At 42.3% G+C, this 24,074-nt stretch overlaps 1 protein-coding gene across 2 annotated transcripts in view; it reads right to left on the bottom strand.

Annotated features, from left to right (window-relative positions):
* Positions 1-24,074, bottom strand: part of DPH1 (diphthamide biosynthesis 1) — a 1,777,158-nt gene that overhangs the window by 1,655,600 nt on the left and 97,484 nt on the right. The window contains exon 2 of one of the 2 annotated variants that reach the window (XM_085649081.1): positions 5,590-5,654. The exons of the other annotated variant lie outside the window; for it this stretch is intronic. The gene's annotated coding sequence lies outside the window, so the exon portion shown is untranslated. The remainder of the gene's footprint in view (positions 1-5,589; positions 5,655-24,074) is intronic. 2 annotated transcript variants of the gene reach the window in all.

Genomic DNA, 24,074 nt, shown 5'->3' with positions numbered 1-24,074 from the left:
ACAGTGGTGAGCTCACACCCTTTTGATATCTTTTTACTATTGGATCTGCCCTTTGTGCTACACAATGCCACTAACTTTCAGTTCCCCTTGAATCACAAATAATTTCCCCTCTACCTCAAAGCCCATTTCCCTCCTTGGGATACAAAGTCTCCAGGTTGGCTCTGGATAAGCCTGCAGTGCAATCCCAGCAGACTGCGCTTTCCTAGTACTGCACTCCCATATCCTGTGCCGGCGCCAATCTACCCAACCACATAAACGTTCCAAATGAGTAGCGCAGGCTCCAACCAGCGGTATGAGAATAATTTAAACTGCTGTGCATGTATTATGCATTGAAGTATTAATAAGATAACATTCAAAAGAAAATGCTGCATTAAGAGGAGGAAAAAAAACGACTCCATCACAGTGTTCAACATTCTATGCAGGGCTCGAGTCGGGGTACCACGCGGGTGGACGGCGTCCCCCCACTTATTTTACCAAGTTTTTCCGGGTGGACGCCGTCCCCCCTGCCCAAAAGCTGGACAGCATTGTGTGAGCAGAGAGCCCGGGTGGAAGTGAAGTTTCCCATAAATTACCAAAGATATGCTAATATTTGTAATTGGAGACTTTAAGAGGCACCGGTGGTGTGTGCAGGCTGGAGTGATTGGGAGGCGGAGCGAGCAGGCGTTGGCGGTTAACGCTTGGAATGTGTGTCCTTCTGTATCTTGTGCACTTTTGAGCACTTCGTTGTGCAACTGGGGCACCCCCTCGGGGGAGTGGGGGGGAGGGGGGGTTGCAAAGGACATCGAGGAACAGACCAGGGGTAGCAGTGCTGTGAAATGCCCCGTCATCTAAAGGCATATGAATACTCATGAGATTCCTGTTGTGACGTCACTTCCGGTGACAGCGTCCCCCCCACTTCTTTTCATGAGATTCCTGTTGTGACGTCACTTCCGGTGACAGCGTCCCCCCACTTCTTTTTTTAGGACTTGTGCCCCGATTCTATGCACCAGGAGGACAGAAAAATACTGCAATCTTACTTGCCACTGTCACGTTGAGAAATGAATGTCCTCCGATGAACAATCAAATACCACCTTTGGACAACTCTCCTTCCACAAGAATCTCAAGACTTAATCTACCCTCCAAGCGTGCTTAGTGTGAGCACCTTAAGAACCCCCTAAATCAATGTATATAAGAGAGAGCAACCATGTGTTTAATCATATGAAACAACTGGGTACATTATCTCTTGAAATCAAAAATATATAGAGGGAGTTAGAGGATAACAACTGGAGCCGCCCTCCAAAATCGGTTCGGTTCAGAACAAAGAAAAAAGACACCCATCCTAAATTATTAGGAAAATTTAGTTCGAGCTCTGGAGAAAACAAAGTTTTCTGTGAAATCGTCACCCACCAGGGTTGCCCCTTGGTGGCATGCTTCATCATTCGGTCCTTCCCGCTCCGCTGCGGAACGGGGCGTGCTGCGACCAAACGAACTACGCGGGAGGTCTTGTTGACTATAGGAGACAAGATGGTCTCTGAGGGAGAAGTGGGGAAAGGAAAGGAATCTTTCAAAATACCTGACAAGTGGGTAATGACTATTTGGAGTCATTACCCACTAGCGTAGTTCGTTTGGTCGCAGCACGCCCCGTTCCATAGTGGAACAGGAAGGACCCTATGATGAAGCATGCCACCAAGGGGCAACCCTAGTGGGTGAGGGTTTCACAGAAACCTTTATGTTTCCTCCAGCGCTTGAACTAAACTTTCCCAAGAATTTAGGCTGGGTGCCTTTTTTCTTTTTTACATTAACTCTTGCCCAACAGATATTTTAGTAGGAGATTATCATGAAAATAAACTTGCCACTGCAACACAGAGACAATTCAAAATTAAATATTGATGAAGAATCCCCAGCATACAAAGCAGTTCAGTAACCGATTACCTTCATCATCATGCTATATCCGATTAGAATCGAGAAACGCGCACCTCTTTGAAGACTACTACATCATAATGCATTAACAGTCCACAAACTAGCTACCTCTCCCATTACTAGTAAACTTAACAAAGTTAAGTCTTTCAGCCTTAATAGCACCCCACTGCCTTTTGGCTAGGTTCGCACTATAGAAAGACCACATACATACAATCATGCTAATCAATTCTGCATTGACCTGGCCATGAAAGAAAATATTTGCAGAATATAGGAGGACTACTTCAGGAGCTAGACAGCTAAGAGGATGGAACCATTTGCCTTACTTGGAACGTTGTACATGTCTTCACTCTGTACTGACGAAGGTCTGGCTATCATCACTCCCAAAGCACTTTTGATTCACTCAGAATGTAAATTAACCCTAATTATATTCTCCAATTTATTTTTTAATATGTTTTTGGGGGGGGAAGAGAATGTCCCCTAACTGAGGAATTAGCATTCACCCCTTCCCTGTGTCAGACTGCTGGCGAATCTGGTATTCCGACTTATTTTCATTCACACGAATATGACATGGCAGGAAAATGCCTAGAACAGTCCCTGACGATGGAAGGTTCAGGGCCGGTCCTGTGATCTGGAGGCTCTCTGAGTTGACAGACGTCTACAGTCCCTGTCCTGGGTTTAACACATAAAAGAGCAGAGACAGCATGCCTTGTTTTGTGATCATGTATAGTTTACCAGACCTCTTTGTATGTGTCGGAGTGTGGCAAACTAACCTTTCGCTGGTATCTCACGTGCGTGTTAGTATGAGTGTAGTGCACGTGTGGTAGTAGGACTCAGTGTGGGTATGAGTGAGTACTGAAGCCAATGAGAACCTTTTTGAAGGAAGTACTTAGGCCTGCTCTTGGGAAAGAAGAGGGTAGAATCTGCATGTGCTAAATACTTTTCACACTGCTCCTGGCCTGGGACAACTCAACCCCAACGAAACAAAGGTAGGTAGCTAGATCCCTAAAGCCAGTCACAGTAGGGACTGCCATTTGAATTTTGGTGGAGGGGAGGCAGCTTTGGCAGTTAGGGGTAGGGCTTAGGTTCTCAAAGAATGACTTTCAACAGAACACTTGGTGGCACCATCTTAAAAAGTATCAAAATACTGTGCAGGAGGGTTGAGGCAGGGGTGAGTGTTGATGTGTCCACTAGGATTCAGTATGTGCCTACATTCTGGAATTATCAGCCCCACTTAAAACTCCTACACAAGAAAGAGACGTTAGAGAACAGTCTGGACTTAGGAGAAGTTATGCCAAAGGAATGCTCAAGCTGGAAGACACTTGACCCCTCCTGCCAATATGAACTAAAGTTCTTCTGCATTGGCACTCAAGGATTCGAGTTTGCTTTTCCATGGCCAGTGGTGCTGGCCTCCGTACACCCTCCGGGGGACACTGAAGGATGTATCTGCTGGAGGGGACTCTGGAGGGTTCCCCTTGATCTTCTGGGGACTGGTCATAAATGAGTGTGATCTCCAGAAGTGTGATACCAGCAATTTTTCATTCTATTTTTTTCAGCGTCTTCGGCGGGCTTACGTTGATTCTCGCCTTGACTGCTGGTGTGCTGCTGTTGGTTTGTTTGCTCCACAATGGCTGCACGATCTGTATCACACTACGGCCTGCCCCGGCTGCTTCATTTGCACGACCGGATGCTTGATTACTATGGAACATTACCACTGGCCACTTTGAGCGTAGCCCATGGATTATCCTTCCGGTTCTCATACTTTACTTGCGTGCAACCTGTTTTCCATTGCCTAGATTGTCCATTCGAATGGGCTCTGGATTTGTGCCAGTCGAACACGGCGTCTCCTGCCCCGGATTATGATCGACTAATGAGTCCCTTAGTGGCTTATGAGTTGGACTGTTCAGGTATCAGGATTATGGCCTGTGGAGCGGCGCACGGAGTCCTAGGGAATTGGGATATATATATGTGGCAGCATATGACTTCCTGGTGAGAAGTTATCTTGAACAACACGCAAGCTGTCCTCTGATGGTGCTAGAGGCTCCGGTTATCGAACAACATGTATGTTCATTTACTTTACTCGACTGGATGGCTGACTATTTTACTGAACATTATAATGACTTTCTCTTGGAGGCAGTTGCAATTTATTGCGCCTACACGTTGATGGATTAAATTAGCAGTGGTCCATCTTCCGCACGTCATAATTCGATTTTTTAATTTTTCCTTTTTACTCCACATTGGGCTGTATACCGCCCCTGAGAGATGTTTTAATTTTTTACTTTTTTCCCCAACAAATTTTTCGAACTTTCCCTACCAATTATATGGATTGGCAATACATAAACTTGGTTCTATCTCGCTTGAACTTGAACTTTGCGTTCCTACATTGCTTCCCTATTCTTTTCGTGGTCCGAACAAGGGAGGGTGTAGTGGAGGCAGGGTTTTAGGAGCACACATTGCTATGTTAGCATAAGTATTTTAGAAGCTAAACGCCGTCTTGCCACTTTGCTGCTTTTGCACACGACACTACAGGTAGCTTTTATTACAAGTAAAACTGCTTGCTTGCTTTTTCTTCACAAGTGCTTTGCAAGTGTCTAGAAAGTCATAGGATCTGTGGAATGCACACAGGGAGGGCACTCGGCCATCTGAGGAAAACCAATGAGAAAAACAAGCTCCCAGCCCAAAACCAAATATTTAAAGGCGAGGAGGCCTGACATTAACCACTCCTGGTGGCTTGGGCATGTCACTAGGTGCAATACTCATCTTTCAGTGCAGTGAATCAGTACAAGTATTAATGAATGTTGTTGTAAGAGGGCACCATACTCAGGGCCGCTAGAAATATGCAACAGGGCCGTCCCAAATTGTGTGGCATGACTGACTAAATTATGCAGTAAGAAAAGGTAAATTATGTCCCATAATGTGGAACATTTTGTGATAGTGTTACTTCATTATTTAGTAATTTTTACACATAGTAACACTGTCTGAGCAAAGAATTTGCATTATTAATACCACTTTAACAACCAAATACAGCAATAAGCAACTGAAAGATGACCAGTTAAGTGAAGGCCCTTACACTGCATGGGAACACGTTGACATATTTTTAGTAACTTTTGATTTGTTTGAGCTAGAACAGGAGTGCACATCCATTACCATGCAGAGGACTTTTCAGCCCCAACAATCCACTTTTTTCCATACAGACTGATCGGTAAAGCAAGGAGTAGGCACAAAACAATTATACTCCGCGGCACGTGCAGCAACATAAGTATTTGAGTATTCAAATATAAAAATAAAGCATATACAAGTGAAGCCCTTAGGAGGCTCACCTGAACAGATGGCAGGGTTAAATTCACTCCTCTTAGCATTGTAAAAAGGCTCAACATTCATTTCTTTCTGACTTATTTATTTTGAGTGCAAGGAGTCCAATAATTACAAAGACTGATGAGGGAAGGCGATAAGAGCAAAACAGCTATGAACAGCGATAAATAACTTCAAAAGACAGCTTCCATTGGAGTAGGTACAGCACACGCTGGCACACCAGAGTGTGTAAATACGCTCAATAGGCAACTCTGCCACTGATCAAGCTGTAAAATCAGCAACACATATGTGCTTAGTAGCAACAGTAACCCTGTTGCAAAATAAGATCAACACAGAAATACACTCAGCAGTACCATCATCAAACAAAAGGAAAGCCCATACCTCCAGCCTTTCCAGTGACGTACAACTACTTCTTGGGACAAGATGGACTCCGTAAAGTCAAAATACTGGAAGTAAGAGATTTAGACATAACAAATAAATTGGTTAGGTCTGAATTAGGTAAAGCAACACACGAGGAGGCACCCACAAGTCACTCTCACAAATGCAGCACAATTCTATCAAATAATTTAGTATAATCACATTAGTCTGTTTAAGCCAATAAAGAAGCATCTATAGATACTAGTAGTAGTAGAAGATTCCTGTAGTTGCTCTGTGTGGGTGTGGTCACAGGGCAGAACACGGCAGACAGTTGCAAAGAACGTGTTGAGGTAAGAAGCCTTTGGTGGAGTGTGTACCTACCACTCTCGTCAACAGCCAGCTTTTATTTGTGAAATATTAGCAGAGAAACTCACCAAAGTGGGAGTACACCTTCAATCCTTAAATTTCTTTAGACTTAGTTCAAAGAGCGTGGTAGAGCGAGCAAATAGTGCACTCAAACAAGGGTGAGGGTGCGACCCGGCTACATAACCTACATATACCAAAGAGGTCTATCAATAATAAGTCAAGGAATGTACCGTTAAACCACAAGCCTTATAAAATACTGTTCGGTATGCAGATGTATGTGCTGGACAATCCTTGAGGGAAAATTCTCATGATCAATCATGCCGTTATCTATTATCTGATTTGCCACTCACTTGACAAAATGTGAAGCGCCAGAAGCTGTAGCCCCATCTACGTCTGGTGTTATTAGCTGGATGCCCAAGATTGGTGAACTAGTGGCTGAGAATGTGACGGAGAATGAAGAATTCAAATGTACCTACTAAAAGCATGTACCAGTTATAGCAATTAAAAGAACATGAACCACAATTTTACTACCATTGTCCAAAATAAAAAAAGAAGGTGTCCAAGGAATTAACGAAGCCTCGTCATTTAGCCCATCGTTTACAGTCAACCAGTGCTGCAGATGCCACAAACAGTACTACAAGAAGGAACCAAGCAAGCTATCCAAATGAAAAGCAACCAGGTCTAAGCACAGATCAGCATACGATAAGCACTGTGATGAATGACAGTGCTATAATAACCCCATGCGTACCACTAATGAAAGATGTCTAAGAACATGTTGGAAGTGACAGCGGATGAACAACGTGTAAAGCTCGCTCGCAAGGAAGACAGGAGGATTTGGTCACCTGAGGAGACACGCCTGCTAAGATTATGGATTCATCCAACAATAGACTAACCTTAACAGGTTAAGAGGTGGTTTTGAATGACCTGTTGGACGGAGCTGTATACCAATAATGGGGGTGGGCAGAAGGAGAGTGACTAGTATGCAGAAAATGTTTATGCACCTGTAATGTACTGTATGTAGGTTGGGAAATGGAGGCTCATGCACCACTGGTTATCTGATTCGTGTATGTTCGAAAAACATTAATAAAAACAATTGAAAAAAGAAAATAAGACTTAATTGGACAAGATTACACTGCTCAAAATTGCACGAGAATTGTAGTAATTTTGGGTTTATTTCAATGCAGGCTGTAACTGTTTTTATGTTTATGTGTTTGGGAGATATCAATCTGCCAAGAAGAAGGTGGCCAATATTTTTGTTACCCACCGAAACGCGTTGACGTAAAGTTTGGACAAAATCCGATGAACTTTGAGATACAGTAGATGATGCCTATTTGAGAAATCATGTACCTCAAATTATGATTCAATAGATTAGTACCACATAATGACATACGTGGTTGTCTAATGTGTTTTTGACATATGTGATATTAAAATTCTTCACTACCGGATACTTATGTGGTGCATAAGAGTGTTGGATAAATGTAACATGGGTGATTGACTGTATGATTTTATGCATTTGTAATTGAAAACCTTTGAACCCCAAGGGGAAGTTTTTTGACTTGATATTTTAGAAAGAGACAAATCCAGTAATCTACTGAATTGCAATAAAGAGTCTGAGAGTAAAGGAATAATGGTAGTGGATAGGGAATGATTGCCAACTGTGACAGTGAATGCTTGACTCCCAAGAGTAGAACACCAAAACTCTGATACCATTACTAGAGATGCCTTCTTAAATCGCAGTTTTTGCCTGGGCATGTAACAAACACATTTCTGGCATTGATGAGGACTAAAGAAGGCCTTGTGGACAAAAGAAAAACAAAGATTTGAAGAAGATCCTCTCTTTGACCAGCAACTAAGACAGTGACGACAGAGCTGGGAAGATGGAATCAGTTCTCTTCAGAGTATAATTAAGCCTTGTTGCCACATTATGAATCGGATGCAATTTTTTAAAACCCTATCAGAGGGATCCAAATAGATGGCATCGGCTGCAATAAAAGTATAGAAATGAGAATAAATGAAGAATGTGCTTCAGAGCGCGTAGTTGGCACTTACAAGATCTGACTACAAAATGAATATGTTTTTGAAAGGTTAAAACTGCATCAAAATTGACTGCATAGTTCTTTACGCATTGCACAGGGTCTGTTTTTTCAAGGAGGCAAGATGGCCAAAAAGGCAAATTCCAAATGGCAGAGGGCCTAAGAGTTTTGCTCCCACTCAGCTTCAATTTATTCCTGTGCATCAAGTCATTCACCTTTTTTAAGGACATCATGCAAAGTGGTAGCCCTCTTCATGGGATTGCTTTTGTTTTTAAATATAATCTATGTATCCATAGTGTACACGATCACAGAGCATCTAAAGAAGACAGGTCAAAGGGGCCATCAATAAATTTGAAAATAGTTGGGATCAGAGCTGCAGGTAAGTTCTGATCTAGACAGAAGCATTGCACAACAGCTCTTACTGCAATTCCTGTATACACCCCCAGCGAAAACCCTCTTGCATAAGGTACAGTATGTTGTGAATATCAATACATTGTCTGAACACGGCTATTTTGCCAGACATGGTAGATGCAAACTCGGTCTGTAACTGTCCAAATTGTTTGGATACAAGGTTGCTTTCTTTAACAGTGGGGACAATATGAGCTTCATCAAAATGTTCAGGGATACAACCTGACACAAGTATGGCATTAATAATGTTCAGTGTAGGATTGTCTGCTTTCAGTAGTCATTTTTTGTGACGTTTTGCTGGAAGTAGAATAGCACCAGAGGCAGAGGGTTTACTATTCTCCACAAGTGATTATCATTCAATGGACAGAATGGGAGGGCAGTCTGTTATGATCCTGGTAACCGTGGCGGAATATTAATTTTAGAGTCCAAGACTAATATTTTTATTTTTACCTTGGTGTCACTCTTCTTTGCAAACTGGCTGCATTTGGTAAGGGTACTGGAAACTTGGTGGGTGCAGTTGCCTTTATCAATTCAATAATAGCTACAAAAATAATATTGATATCTTTAGCGCTGATAAAATTGCAAGAGCACAAAATGGAGGCTTTGTCATTTTTGACGGTCTTTTTGTAGTTATCACTGCAAATACACCAATCTCTGTTGGTCATTGAAGCATAGCCCAGATGCTAGACTTATTCTAGTTTAAGTTGCATCTTTTGCAATTCGTCATTAAACCAAACACAGCGTAGTTATCTTACACCAAGTAACCTGAACGGGAGCTTGAACGTCCAGAGTAGTTGATATTTGATCACTGTAAGTACTCGGTTAGAAGGATCTATCTATAAACTCAATGACGCATTATTTTAAGTTATCATGGCATTGGGACCCAAACAAATTAACAAAGCTTCTAATTTTAACTGAGACGTTAAGGCATCATTGTTTACATGCTTGCAGTTACGTACCATCTTTGCTATTGGAGCTAGATGATGCTGAGGAGGGATACATAATCAACTTGTCAAATTAATAGGATAGCAGTATAACCTGAGCAAAGGTTGGCCACAAATGACAAGATTTTACAGGTGTTATTCTTTGGTTATCAGACCAAAGAATATCAGAAGTATTATCAGCACTTGAGTTGATTTTGTTATAATCGATATGCTGATTATGTCTTACATATTTCAAAAGTCAAAAGGACTGTGCTATTTTATTTTCTCTTTTCTCAGTGGGCACACTGTTCCATTCCAAAGAGCTCTAGTGAATCTGAATTTGTTGCAAAATTCTCATATTTGAAAGCACATTGTTACAACCAAAATTACACAACTTGACTTTTGTGTTTCTTTCTAGACACAAAATGATTAATTTGTCAGTATTGTTTTATGAAAATACCAAAACAGGGATTGCACTGTGGACTAAAACAATACTTTCAAAGGGGATGTATACAATAACTCTTTATATGGCATGTGATTAGCCTCATTTTTTTAAATGTAAGATACCATCCAACAGAAAACATAATTTGGCTTTGCTGATATTAGGGAATTAACAGTTCTTATAGTTCCTAGGCAGAACTACTTACACCATACAATTTGGAAGTTTAAAGAGCGTTAAACAGCTAAGAAATGAATGCTTAATTGCTAACAGTACTTCAGAAAATTAACAGACGATAAACTCACATGCATTTGGAACTTACAAAGAAATTCATGTTTGCTACAGGAGTTGCAAAACCACTAGCGCATAAAGTGGGCGCTAGATGTGGTAAGGTTCAGGTCAGCAGATACAGCACCAGAAAAATATGTCAAAAATATTTTAACAAGTATCACCTGGCTGCAAAAACGCAACATGGTGGCCATTTAATGATCACAGGAATGTGAGTATTCTTCTTGAAGGACCACAACAAAAGAGAAGCTTCAAAAGAGACTGGATACCATGGGTAGCTATTGCCCTTATGCAGAAATCAACTAATTTTGTGAGCCAAGCAGCGAGAAGGATTAGGGAGATAAATACCGAAAATATTAAAGATACACTCAGAAAATTAGAGACTGTAGACTATTGAAATAAAGGATATAGTCAGTTTCAGAGCACTGTAAATTATTAAAGAAACATGGGAAAGTCATAATGATCAAGTCATGAGACCACATCCTCAATCCCTTGTTTGTGGAAACTTATTGGATGGATGATCTTCAGAATATGTACAGGAAACAAGATTCAAGCCCAATTGGCTCCACTTGAAAATCCGAGTATCACATGTCTAATTCATGGATTCATTACAACACCAATAAATGTTTTACAGTTTGGGGGGTCATTTCTTTCACGATCCTTCCTTTCCAGTCTCCTCGAAGGTGCATCGGATATACACACGAGACCTTTTTTCACTGTATTGCTTCAATTAATCCCTACATACCAGGAGGGGTTGTATACTGCCAGCAGCATTCCATCGAGCTGTCTCCAACCACTCGGAGGCACTTATAATGTACATAAACAAAGGAATCGTGTATTTCTTTAATGATCAGGCCTTGCCAAGGGTGCTCAGGTGATGCCATTAACTGTAACACCGCTATTTCGTTCACAGTTTCTGGAAGGCCTTCAAGGTCTTCAAGTTCTGGCGTAATGGCTCTAAACAAAATCCATACCGGGGTCCAAGCCTGCCAATGTTTTGGAAGCAAGTGATTCTTTATGACTTATATTTGTTAAGGTCGTTGATCATTGCCGCTTGTCTTCTGTACTCTGATGGCATGTATAAATGTAATTTGTTAATCTGACCCACTCAAGAAGAACCTAGTTTCCAGATTGGGACCCCCAAGAAAACCAGACTGGCACGTTGTTAGACTGGAGATTGTAAGCATCCCTTACTCGTGAAATGTAAGCTATGCATGAGGAAAAGAAGCCGAAGAGAGTTTAGTAAAGATTATTTTTAGAAATAACAGTTTTAACATACAAAGGAAACCATACACTTTATTGCTCTGATGTGGCTGCATAGGACTATCATGCAATCCATAAATGCTTCCTTCAAAGGCACAAGAATGATACATCAGGTGATTTCTATTCTCTGAAAAGGAAAGAGCATCAGACAAGACTACAAAACTGTAATAAAAAGAGGCAGATTGAAAGGGATGCAGGACTGGGGGTAGCGCTGTTGTTTGCAGGTTAGATCTAAGCATGTGACTCCCTTCATCCACCCGTCCCTGACCAAACTATTGTAAAATCTCAATATTTCCATATTGGTCAGTCTGCCTATGTAATTCTGTATGCACATTCTGTAAGTATCTGGATTTTAAATGTTCTCGTAGAGGTCTGAAGCAGTGAACTGGGCAGTGCTAAATGTAATAAATCTAAACCAACCAACACAGCGGAAATTAAAAATCATTCCTTTCACAGGGAGGGCAAGTAAGAATTCCTCATTTAGCTTGCAATGAGAGAAATAAATAAGATAACTGCAGGAGAGATTCTATATTCTTCAAGGCATAAATTATTTAATTCATATATATTTTAAATTTGTGGAAAATGTCAAGTCGTGATATTTCTTTTAATTTTGCAAACAGCGAGAGCGAAGAAAGTGGGGTCGGGGAGACGAGTTAAAGTAGATGCCAAATGAGCGAGTGGATAGGCATCTGTGAACTGCGAACATTCCACTTTATTTACTCTGAACTGAATACAAAAACCAGAATGCCTCTTCCACTGCGATGTAGATATTTGTGAGGTCTTCCTCCCCTGTAACCTTAGGAAATACACAATAATAATTCAGAAAGCTGTCCAGGATGACCATCTACAAGGTTGATATCAAACACTGGATGAGAGAAAGTTTCCTTCACCTACACAGTGAAAAGCCAGAAATTCATGTCCTGTGAGGACATCACACGGACTCTCACTCCTTATTTTTTTTGTGTTAGAGTGCACAGGCCTGAGCCTTTTGGCCCTTTTAGCTTCAAAACTTCATAACTAAGACTTAGCAAATACTGAAAATAAAGGGAAACTTCAGCTACTGATTGAAAGGTTGTGTTTTCAACGGGTTTCTAATATGCACATTGCTTAATTCCGAGCATAAACAATGGGGCACATAATTCAGAAATAGGATTACAGAAGATCGGTTCTATAAACAACTTAGAGACCAACAGGGCAGGGATTTTCACCACCCTGAAACACACCCACTCGGGATTCTCTCTTTCACCCCTGCCTTCACAAATCATACTGTACAGGCTCAAAGAAGTTCATTAATAATCTTCAATGACTCCAATATCAAGCCACCAAGATGTGCCCGAGTTTGGGAAAGTGTGATCAGCCAAGAAAGAACTCCCCTGGATTCCAGAAGATGCCCAGACCAATTGAAGACACTTCTATGATCCTTAAAACCTACTGAAACAAAGGCACATCTACAAAAAGTAGCTCCAAATTATATTACTATGAAATACCTTTGTGACGCTTCATAAAACACCTGATCCAACAATGCTCATGCAAGTGGCTAAAAAAACACAACACTCAGGCCGATCCACAGGAGTTGTGTGTCCAAAGTGTAGAACTCCCTGAACCCCCAATGCTGAGCTGAACCAAACAACATCCGATTCAGGAAATCGCTCGCCTCAAGAAATCATTCATCTGAATACATTACTCTGAGTTTCTCGAAAGAAGGCAGTTTGACCGCTTTCATATTATCCTCCTGAGCTCTAAGGAACTACTCTCCGCCGTCTATTGTTTATCTGAATTTCGATGTCTGTACTAAAGCACTACTAAGTTATCACAAGATGAAAACCAATGCTTAACAAACACACAAAAACTAAATATTGTATCTAAAACCTTTAACTCGAATTACAAATTAGTTGACCTCTTTGTAGTTATGTGAAGGTATCCTTTCAATTCATTTCTGTATGCTTGAAGTGAGTTCCTGGCTGGGCTTCTTTGTGCCCGAGCAGATTCACTTGCATGGTCGTCTACAAGGGTCTGGAGAGTATTTGATCTTTTATGGGCATTTTGCATCTGAAGCCACTTTTCCCTTCAGCCTGCGTCACCAGACTATGGAACCAGGTACTGTACAGGCCAACTGCTCGTCACCCTTTGATTAACGGTGTCCCAAGCACCTTTCATGTTCTGCTATTTTCAGCTTCTGTGTTCTTCATTAAAGCTGGTAACAATAATATTACTTTACCTTTAGACCTCTTAGCCTGTTCAAACAGCTCAGATTTTGTTTAGAAGTTCTAACTATTTCCAATCATGGTCTTAATATGGCCAAACACTCATTTAGTCTCTGTACAACTTTCACACAATCCTATTGAAGGCATAGCCTAACAAAATGTGTTTAGCTCCACTCATGTCCATTTGTATTCGGATTAGACATCCATGCATTTCTGCTACATGAGCGGTACATTACTCGTAAGAAGAGCTTTTTTTAAGTACAGACCGTGAACTTAAAATGCCTTGCCAAAGGAAATCATTATTTCCAACTGAAGTGCATTAATGTAGTCAAGAGATGCTGCTTGAAGTCGCTGCAGTGACATCTCCCATCAAATATGCTTCCCACTGTGATGTATGTGTTGCATAAATGCACAAACAAATGTTGTAACGTTACTATTTCCACCCGAATATTTTTACTTTTTTGCAGCTTTCTACTGTTCTCTCAGATGCCTTAAATAAGGCAACATTGCATAAGCAACTAAGATTGTTTGATTGTATGTAGAGTGCACAGTAGAAGTGTAGTGACTCACACACGTATATATGCATGCAAGTAAAATTGTGTAGAAGTTACTTAGTAAGCACACCTTCACCAAAACTTCATGGCACTGAATGCCCGATGTTAGTGGGTAATAAAGGGAAAGATAAGTCGAGTATCAATGTAAAAGTGAAAATCTATATGGAAAGTCATAAAGAGCTGTGTGGGGAAACGATTCAAAATGAGAACATGCTATGAGGGCTGGCATTCTCTTCAGGTTCAGAGAGGGGGGCATAAAGGGGTCATGAGAAGAGAGGTGAAAAGCGGGATCCTTAAAGGAGCCGCTAGAGATGGTTCATGACGAAAAGCATTTTCATCCTCTTTCTGAAATAGAGAACGAGCACACCTAAATTTTGGTGGAATGTTAATCCGGGTCACAGGTGCATAATTTAGGAGGGATTTTCTTCTAGTCATGTTCTTGTTTTGCACCCACCGACTTCCAATCTAGCTGCTATGCCTGCGTTATGTTTTGTGTTGTTCACATTGTGATATTTTAGGAAGGTAGGGTGGCATACTGGTTATCACAGTCTTGCAGACGATACCACAGGACATTAAGGCACATATGCCACTAATAAAGTGAAAATTATAATCGAATGTGGATGTTGTTTTAGTATTAACCTGAAGTTCCCTCTAGCCTCACTAGGCTTTCTAAGTTAGTAGGCCTAAAAAACATTTTATTTGAGGCAGTACATTTGCACATTTCCTGCATCGCGTAGTAAAGCATAGCCCCGCTTTTGATATCAGCAACCAAAAGCATGATGTTAGTAAATCAATGAAGTCAGCGGTGTGTTCATGTTTTTTAGATTCAAGAACATCTTGCATCTTCTCCGCGAGAAGATTCTACAACCTGCTCATTAGATACGTTTAGCTGAAAGTAACATGTTTCTGGAATGTGTTTGGGTTCCATAGACTTGCATTAAGGGCTATAATGTATTAAAAAAAAGTTCAAATTTACATGCATTTTAGCATTACATACCCCAAGTGGCCAATTTGAGGGAGCACTCTGGTTGAAATGATAAGTGTCTCCTGGTTATTTGCTGTGCTGCTTGGTATGCTTCTTGTTTTTTTGTATTAAACACGTTAAACTTTTGGCTTCCTGACCTGTTGCGATTTTTATTAACACAAGGAATCATACTATAACCACATGGGGGAAAATAGTAAAGTAAAATATTTTTCAATGTGTCAAAAAAATTATAATTTTTGTATAATTTTCTATTCTTTACTACTTTTAGTATAATTTTAAACTTGTAAACAACTTTTTTAAGTGTAGGTAATGTAAATCACATTTTCTAACAAGGGTTCAAAAACATTCAACACAGCTGCTGCTAGGCAAGACGAAGTGAACAATCATGACTCTGCCACAGTAATTAACAGGTGAGACAGATTACAACAGCTATCTCACACAGCCTTTTCACATAAGTAAGCAGGCCAGGTACAAACAAAAAATGTTGGTGAATGTCTTTATTGCTTTTTCCCCTCAGTTCAGATCAGAATCATCTTTATTCGGATAGTCAAATACTCATAAAAGTAAAACACATTAGCAAGTATAATACAAGATAAAACCTCTACATCTGACAACATGATAAAATTTGGGGTAAAAACAATCTATAATCACTATAATGTCAGCAGGTCCATTTTAATCAGGAACCATTGAGCGTCGTGGCCGAACAACATCTCTCGATCCGAATTGCATTAAAAAAACTAAAAGCAACCCTAAAGTTCCTAAAATTGTGCTTTTTTTTTTTAATAAGCGGAAGTAGAAAGTGCTTTGTATATTTTCAATAAAATTTACAAAAAAGTGCAGAGTGTTGTATAGTCTGACCAGAGCTCCCGTCACAAGGGCAAGGGGACATATCAAGATATGGTTGGTAGCCCTATTAGAAATATAATAGATATTTTAACGTGCCAGCCCAAAATCGAAACAGCAAACTTCGTTCCCAGGACCCCCTTGCTAAATAGAGACATTTAGTAGGGGGGTTAACTGCAACCATACTCAAATAGGCTGCCATTGTTGACTTCCCCCCACCCCCAATTCTCGTTCAGTCTCATGATTAACTCAAAGTTAAGCAGGGATTGCTGCATACAGTTTTTTTCTAGGACCGCAATACTTTCAAGATCTGTATAAATATGATGCAGGCCAGTCTTTTGAAGGGCAGACTCCACTCCTATTAACCATGGGATTTGGGGTCCCCTTTCGCACTCAAGACAATTCTTAATAATATCCCTAGTTTGAGTGGCCTCTAGATTCTTCTGTACTGCTAGCCAAAGTAGGGATTACGTGTTCTAATATAATCTGATATAATTATGATAGACCCAGTTCTTCACGATAGATCAAAGATGGAGATGATATGGGTCCGACGACATCCTTCTACAGAACCTGTTTTCTTCAGTTTGGATAGGTTCACAGATTGAGGTGTCCCATATCCCGGCCCCATGTGCTGCATCAGGAATGCATTGTGTTTTATAAATGTGCAACAGGGGTTCAAGGATGCTACCCTCCCTTCTCATCCCGCCCAAGCGGCTGTGGTAGATTGTATAATGAACCAACCCCCCTCGACAACTCAGACCTACACTGAGAAACATGGGGCATCCAGGATTCGGATGCGGAAAAAGTAACCCCTAAATAAGAAAAAGTGCCGGTGCATCTTAGGCTATTTGTGCCTACAGTAAGTGTCGCTAACTGGGTCACGAACTGCTTACTCTTCGGCCATTTGCCATAATGTAGGATTTTGGAAAATTGGTTTACAGGTCCAAAGTGCCAATAAAACCCACAAAGGCCTTCACTAACAATCACAGAGCTTTTGGAGCCTGTGCCATCAGCACAGCATGATCTGCATAAAGAAGGGAAGGGAGCGGTAGGCCTTTGATTTTGATTACGTCTGGAGTAGCAGTAATTAAAAAGGGTTGAAGCTTATTAATATATAAAATAAATAAAAGAAGGGCCAGAACATAGCCCTGTCTCACCCCTATGAAATTTTTATATCCTTGGACACCTTTCCATCTATACTGATTCGGACACTGGTCTACATATCTCTGTGCAAATATGCTAAAAAGTGCCCGATAATTTAGAGCGGTTAGCACAGTTGAACGCTGAAGTCAGGTCCATACATGTCAAGTAAAAGGGGGTACACTTAGCAATAGTATATTTCCAACTATTAGTGACAGATTTAGGCATTGTTCAACCATTCCCACCTGACATATAAAACCATACTGGCCAGGATATAAGATGGCCGAATTCTGTGTCCACAATTCAATTCGGTTATACAGCACCCTCCCTAGGATCTTGACAGATCTATCTATTAGGAACTTAGTCTGTAGTTTCCCAGGAGAGAACGGCCTCCCTTCTTGAAATTGGGTACTATGATGGAGGTTTTCCAAGAGTCCGGTAATGGGAGGTAGCAAGATTATTAAAAACATTTGCCTGCTGATCAGTGTCTACGTCTACCAAACAGGCCTCTAAAAGTTCAAATTGTTCCTTAATCACTTGGAGAAAGAATTGGGGTGGCTCACATTATCCCCAACCAAGTCTAAGGTTATCTGTCGACTGCTGCAGATTATTCGACCCCTATCTACTCTATACTGGGGCTCATGTGACATTAAAAACAAAAAAAACTTCTATGGGATTGTGGTCACCAAAAAGTGTAGGGACCGCTTTCCCATACTCAAGGTACTCTATTAAAGGAGACGGGATGAAAAAATAATCGATAACGGTTGAACAGCCTCTGCAGGTTGGGCACCAAGCGACTATTTGTACATATCAATTACATTCCTCAAGTCACAGGAGGCTAGTTATCTCTTCAGCTCCAGCCCTTTAGGTTCAGGACTCTCCAAGATGTTTGCTAGCAAGCTGGGTGGAGCACTTGTGACAGCATAAGACTGACCACGCTTCATATTAAAATCCACGGCTTATCACAGAAATGCTTCCTGCTCTTTGTTAACTACATCACCCTTTGGTGAGTTGATAAACTCAAATAGAGCTGGGAATTTTGAGTTATGGACATTAATAAAATCATGATTTTAAAAATTAACTAGATAAGGGGTCTTATCTCTTCAATACCTCACTACTTGGAAGCTGTTATTAGGGGACTTAAGAGCCCAAATGCACCAACCAGCTGCTAAATTTATCCAGATAACTAACTCCCTTATGCACGGCCAGAACGAGAAGGAGTGGCCAAGGCGCTATGGTACAGGAACCAGTCGATTGCTGTTGCCTGCGTATCACAAGTTTCTTGGAGCATTATAATGTCATAGCGCCTTATAAAAGGTTGCCATTCAGGTAGCAAGATCTTGGACTGAAGCCCTGCCACATTCCAGCTCAATATTTGTAGTGTAGGGTCAGGACAACCAGATGCCATGACTATATGTTCTATGTGGGGCATGGAAAAGGCAGGTTGGGAGGCAGTCGCTAGATGGTTAGATTTTTTTTTTTTAGTCGCTATATGGTTAGATGTTTGTTTTTTTGTATTCGCTGGTCTGAATCCCAGTCACTCTACATCCGCTAAGCCACTTAGCATGGCAAACCAATTCTGCAGTGCTAGTGGGGGCCTCAGATTGAGAGGGTTGAGGGCATGCTGTGAGGCATTCAGCATTCTTGGTTTGTAAAAAATTACCTAAGGGAAATAGTGTAATTCTAGATCTGTTACAAGTGTTTTGCCTCTTGCAACTTCAATATGTACCTTACACAGGAAGAATTACGAAAATTCACCACACTGCAGTCCCCATTAATATTCTAGCGCCTCCCACCCAGCCTACCCTCCGCACCATCATGATCTTAATAATCCCCCTAGAATTGATGCACTTGTGGTTACCCAACCAGTGAGTAGTCTTGCTGCTAAGTTACTCCCATGATTTCATTTGACCACATCTAAGAAGGGGTATTCATGTTAAAACCAACACCCAAGGGCAGGCAGCAGGCGGCAGATTCAGGATCGCAGTATTAGGATTTAAACTTCCTTCAGTAAAGCCTACACTAATGTCTCTAATTCCCCCTATCCCCAGATAGACCTCTGCCCACTGTGGCCACATTAGTAATACTATGGGCAGCCTCCCCAGGTCCTGGCTCTACCTGCTGAGTGTAGATCCAACAGTCGTACCGCACAGCTGCTAGGGCCCTCACTGACTCCTGTGTGTTACCGGCTCTAATGTAATGAGCGGTATTCATTACTTGCTGTGTGTGGGCATTCCCATCTGGAGTGGTGGTGGACACTTTTAATAAGTCAGACAAGCGTCGCTCAATACATTCAAGACACTCTACGATTGGTTTCAATTTTCTCTCTAAAATGATACTAAATCTATCATACAAAATATCATTTACCGGATCTGAGATCAAAGAGTTGCATGTCTGAACCAGCTGAAGCTGAATAGCTATTTTCCATTTTGCCACAGGTGCCTTTCCTGCCCTTTTCTTTCTTTTCAGACCTTGTCGAGACTGAGGTGTGGGAGTGCCCAGCGGCTCTCCCTCTTTATCCGTACTCAAACTCACCAGGGCATCGTCATTGGTTGAGGCAGCTGACCTAGGTTCAAAAGACATGCGCTAAGTTCCTTTATACCAGAGCTGTGTTCCAAAGAGAGCCTGCACTCAGTCAGTGCAATTTCAGAGGAGATTATCCCCACCGCCCTTTCAAGCATGCTATCAATTGTCACAGTTGCAACGGGCGTGATAGTTGCTCTGGAAAAAACCCCAGCGTCTTTATGCTTAATCATTGTTGGGAGAAAGTAAGGTGCTCACCTCCAACGCCCAAATTGTATATTGCCAAAATTCACACCCTACAAAACCTCAAAACATCCAGGAGGGTGGCCCAGCCAACCACAGCCAGCCTTGGGCGGGCATGGACGACCCGCTCTTAGCCCTGTCTTCACAGCAGGGCCCCTAACACTTTTAGTGCCTGTAAATAGGGGCAGCTCCCCTGTTTGAGCGGAGGAGCGTCGCCGCACAGGCCAGAGCCTGGTAATAACGTTTATTTATTACCATCTTATTTTTCAGCACCCCGCCCCAACCTAAGTGTCAGGACGGGGCGGCCAGTGCTGCAGAGCGGCAGCAGCAGGGAGCTGTGCACTTTAAAATGCACTGGCCAGCTGGATATGCGCATTTTAAAGTGCTCTAATCTAGCTGTCTTATACAGCTGGGTTAGAGAAAGCGGAGGCCTCCAGTGTTCTTAGGAGAGCTGAGTGAGGCTGCTCCCTCCAATCCTGGCGCTGCTTTGAAGAGCAGCCCCAGGATTGGTTAGGGGAGTTTGCTGGGTCCCACGTTGGAGCCTGCCAGAAGACCGAAGGAGGACATCGCGTCACGGAGGAGGATAAGTATTTTTTCTATTTTTAAACTCGCCGTACACAGTAGCTGCCACTGCCTTCAAGTCCCTCCTACTGCCGTGTCGTCTGGGGGATGTAGTCTCACTCCAGACGCATGTTCGCTCAGTGCGGATTGGGGGCAGGGAAAACAGTGAGCCAGCGCGGTGAGTCAATGGCAAGAGCAGGGCAAGTAGCAAAGGTAGCAGCGACACCAATGAGCGAATACCCAGGTGACCATTCAGGAGCTCAGCCAAGGCCTTGCAACATCAAACTGCAGACAGACGGACAGGAAAACTCCAGGAGCGTTCCCAGTTCTCTTGACCTTACCTTTGCCTTGTTTGGTGGGAGAAAATCCTATTCCGTGTAATTCAGTTGGGCAGTTAGGCTGGCAGGCAAATAGGCAGCAACTCCTCTCCCATTACGAAGTTGTTAGCCTGTTATAGCCTGATGAGTTAAGTAGGGCCTGTTAAGGTCAATCATGTGGCAGTCATTCGGCGGCAGCTAGTGGAAGGCACTTGTATAAAGTAGGGGCAGGAGTAAAGTCAAGGTAGTGCTGATGATGCCAATGGTACTCTTAGAACAATGTAAGAATACAACAGCAGTGGTGACTTACCTCCTCCATCTGATCTAGCTGAAAGCCTCCGCCTCCACCCACGGCCACACCACACCAGGATGGACGATAGTTCAATGGGGTTTATATTTCACGGTGCTGATGATCCGCTCATGGTAGCGTGGTAGCGATAATAATTTTAGATAACTGTTTCCAAGGGGTCATGATCTCAGACTGTCAGCAGCCAACCACAACCATGACCTCCATGGCACCGCAACTGCTGCGGGTAGCTCCGCAACTGCAACCCCCGTGCAGCACGGCACAACACCTGCCACCCTGTTGCCCTACCGCCTTGCCATACACCTGCGCCCGCCTGTCTCTAGGGGGCGAACCGGGTACAGTGGCGGCAGACAGAGACAGCAGCAGTGGTGTCGACAGTACTTACAGCAGGTGGGAGGCCTAAACAGAATCAACTGAATTGGACATAATGCAAGGAGAACAAGGTGGAGGCTGGTGGGCACAAAACAAACAAACTGCCTCAGAGGAGCTTGGAGGAGCCTATCCCATAAGCAGCAACCGCAACAGCTGCTTCCTTCCTCATGGCTTTCCTCCGGCGTGTGATGCCTGTGGGCGGGCACGAGGACGCATCAGGGGTGGCAGTTTGAGGGACAATTATTTGGGAAGGGAGAATGGATAGATAAAACGGGGGATTGATGAATATGTGCGTTAGTAAGTAGGCTGGTTAGGGATAATTTAAGTCATTTTAGGTGCAATGGATTGTAAAAATAGGCAGAGATGTCTGATAGCTGCCTATGTGTGAAAGGTGGGGAGAAGGACAGAGAGAGGGGTGGTAAGTTCTTACCTGTCCTTATTTGAGGATTTCCTAGATAAGGTAGACCATATAGGTGTTCAGGCTGCATGGTGAAGACATGCTGCTCGATGGTGGCGAGCCAGAGACCGGACCAAGCTTCAACTACAGGAAGAACATTTGCAATTTGTACCGCCAAAGCTGTCCTACATCCACCTGCTCTCATTCAGCTACTTTCTCTTGAGGTTCCCAACTGTGTAGGTCTCTGCCACCAATGCGCTGACATGCTCTGTCAACTTGTGAAGTGTGCACACCACTGATGCTGTTTGATGGTGTGTGGAGCAGACCATGCTGTTCCTGGCAATGGCCAACAATAAAGGTAACTACATAATGTTTCTCCTCCTCAGTGAAGGACCTCTTCCTCTTGAATGGTGCTGACTGAACCTTGGAGGCTGTAGGTACAGTGTATCATGTCAGTTAGTTTAAGCAGTCTGAGTGAGGTAAGACCGCAGACACGAGGCTGTATTCAAGTGTTTGAAGTGATATTGTGTGTGTGTGGTGTTTCGCTATTCCCTTCTGTTTTGAGTTCTCTAGCCCCATCGGGGAAGATATCCATCCAGCCAGCGGAGAGTGCAACAATCAGGGTGGAGAGTCTCTGCCCCGCATATAAGCGGGTGAATTAATATAAATTCTACTATTAAGTGGTGATTTCCATCCTAATTACTGAATACTAATCAGTTGGAGATCTCCACTTTCGGAAAGGAGGAAATATAAGCGCGAAGATACCTGCACATAGATTACTCTTTGTGAATAGGTTCCAACAAGCTCTACAGCGGATATGAAGCCGCTCCAACCTCACCTTGCTCTTTGCTTCTTGGGATCTTCTTTAACTGGCCCTGATGGAATGTCTTTTTACAGAAGGACATTTTGTCTTTTCTTTCTATTTTTTGTATTAATTTATTTTCCCCAAAAATACCCAACTTTCTTCAGTACTGAGTCATGTGAATGCTATGTTTTTATGCGAGTTCCACAAACTGACATGTTATTATGCATGTGCAGTGCATATTTCAGTCCCTCGCAAATCTAGCAATTATATCGCATTTCAGTTGTGAGGCTAGCTAAAGTTATCATTGTCTTTTACATATGTTAACACAAAAAAAAAAATTGTCTCTATGCTTTTCTTGCCACAACCCAGACTCACTGGCACTAATCAGTGCCTTTACGATGGCAAAGAAATATAGTTCATTATCTTAAAAGGTCACTTTTACAAATCTAATTTTCTATGCTTACATTTTCACATTTATCAAGGCAAAGGTAGATGTTTTTCTAGGCCTGCCAGCATGTTCTTTCGAGATACGATGTCTACCTAATTAATTCAGAAAGCGTTGCTTAAATATATACAGCACTAGACATTTTTCTGGTAGACCACCTGGCTTGTTGTGCTTGTAGTTTTAAGAACCTGCATTAGCGTTAAGGAACATTTTGCAGTTGTGGAAAATGAGCCATGAGACAACCATGATATTTCAAACCACCCATTACAAACCATATACCATATTCAGATGTTCATGCTCTGTATGCTGTTAGTGCTAATTTATTATTTTGTGTGCATTCATTTTTATGACCAGAGCCCGTGTGTGACTCCTGAAGGACGATGACCCTGGAATAGAGATAAACCAAGTCATATCAAACTTACACCAGCCAGGGTTCAAAGTCAAACCAAGAAGGTTTATTTAAATTCAAAATCATTAGAGTAAGCCATGTGTATTTTATCTTGCAGCGAGGCTCTGCACTCACTGACTGGGCGGTGCCTTCCTTCTCACCTACCACATGCATGCTGCAAGTACTGGGATCGGCATGGGCTGGATTCAGGAGATGGCATGTCTAATCAGACTGAAAAAGTGACAGAAAACATCCACAGGAAGAGCTGGGCTCATATACAAGGTACAGGGCTCAAGCAGCACCAGGGTGAATAGTGACTTGGCCCTCTGACTGGTACTCAGTGGGTGACTTGCTTACTAAATGTGTGAATATGGACCAGAAGTGGGTTTGGTTTCGGACAGCCCTTGTTCCAAGGGACTTAGCATCCTCTCCCGTGACTGTGACAACTGGATACAACGGCAATAGGTTGCCGGTACTGTGGTGATTGAGTTCTAGGTAGTTATTGCGCCACTTTGATAGGGCCAATTAGTGTGACCTCCATGTGGAAAGATACCTCTCTTGTGCTCTCTTACACTGTATGTAAGCTACACAATCCCAGAGGAGAGAGTATGGGACCTTGTATCAATGCTGACATTTTAAAAAAATGCATCCCCGTCCGTTGCTTTTTTTTCTCATAGTTAGAAGTAAAATCAGATTTATTCTGTT

Source organism: Triturus cristatus, chromosome 3_2, assembly GCF_964204655.1.
Source record: "Triturus cristatus chromosome 3_2, aTriCri1.1, whole genome shotgun sequence".
NCBI classification, from domain to species: Eukaryota; Metazoa; Chordata; class Amphibia; order Caudata; family Salamandridae; genus Triturus; species Triturus cristatus.
This window is presented reverse-complemented; position numbering and strand designations above follow the sequence as displayed.